This window comes from Chrysochloris asiatica, unplaced genomic scaffold, assembly GCF_000296735.1.
Source record: "Chrysochloris asiatica unplaced genomic scaffold, ChrAsi1.0 scaffold00059, whole genome shotgun sequence".
NCBI lineage: Eukaryota > Metazoa > Chordata > Mammalia > Afrosoricida > Chrysochloridae > Chrysochloris > Chrysochloris asiatica.
Window position 1 is genome coordinate 3,850,328 of NW_006408577.1, and position 1,626 is coordinate 3,851,953.

Here is a 1,626-nt window from a genome sequence, read left to right on the forward strand (position 1 = left end):
GCAATGGAGAGAAATATATAAAATTCTAAAAGAAAAAAATCTGTCAACCAAGAATCATCTATCCAGCAAAACTGTCAAATACGATGGTGCAATAAAAATATTCTAGGATAAACAGAAACTAAGAGATTTTGTCAGAGCCAATCCAGTGCTTCAAAACATCTTAAAAGAAGTTCTTTGGAATGAAAATCAGCAAGAACAGACAATAACCAGAGATTGACAGATGTGGCAATATCACCTGGAACTCAGTCGACAGATAGCAGAGTTCAGAATGGAACAAAATTACAGCAATGAATTCAGAGGACCTGTGAGGCCAACCAAAGATAAAAATATTAACAATGTTAAAGACGGGAAAAATATAGGAACAGAGATCCAGGTGTTCAGGAGGTCGAGTAGAGGGCAGGATACAATAGACTTAAATGCAGAGAAAAACATAATCAATTATAGGGTAACTCCAAAGAAAATTAATACTTTGCAACTTACTATGAAAATGAAGATCCAAGCAGAAAAAGGAAACATTAAAACTAAGACGAAACCAACAAGAAATAGCACAAAACACATGAATGCTGCACAAGAAGCCATGCAGAACAAAGGAACAAATAGCACCACAAAAAAATAACATAATGAGAGCAGTTAATCCGTACCTATCGATAATTAGACTGAATGTCAATGTATTAAATGCATCAGTGAAGAGACAGCGAGTGGCTGAAGGGATAAGAAAAGAAGATCCTTCAATAAGCTGCCTGCTAGAGACACACCTTACACACAAAGACAAAAACAGACTAAAAGTTAAAGGATGGAAAAATATATACCAAGTTAACAACAATAAAAAAAAAAAAAAAGCAATACTAATCTCTGATAAAATCAACTTTAAGGCAAAAACCAACATAAGAGACAAAGGAAGACACAGTCTCATGATTAAAGGGTCAATTGAGCTAGATTGACATAACCATAATTAACATCTATGCTCCCAATGAAAGAACCCCAAGATATATAAAGCAAACCCTACTAGAACTGAATAAAGAAATATATAAATCTACAATAATTAGTGGGGGATTTTAATATGCCACTTTTGAAAAGGGATAGAACAACCAGAAAGAAACTTGACAAAGCTACAGAGGAACTAAACAGCACAATCAACCAACTTGACCTCATAGATGTGTACAAAGCATTTAACCCAACAACAGTACAATACACATTTTTTTTCAGTGCACATGGAACATTCTCCAGAACTGACCATGTGTTAGGCCACAAACCAAGCCTCCATAAATTTACAAACATCAAAATACTACATTGCATCTTCTCAGACCACAATGCCATAAAATTAGAAATCAACAATAAGAATACCAAGGTAACAAAGTTTAATACACGGAGACTGAATAACACCCTGCTGAAGAGCAACTGGATAATAGAAGAAATTAAACATGAATTCAGAAAGTTACTAGAAATAAATGAGAACGAAAACACAACATAACAAAATCTTTGGGACACAGCATAAGTGGTACCGAGAGGACAATTTATTGTGATAAATGTGCACTTCCAAAAAGAAGAAAGAATCAAAATTAACACATTAACACATCATCTCCAGCAACTAGAAACAGACCAACAGAGGGAACCTACAGTCATCAA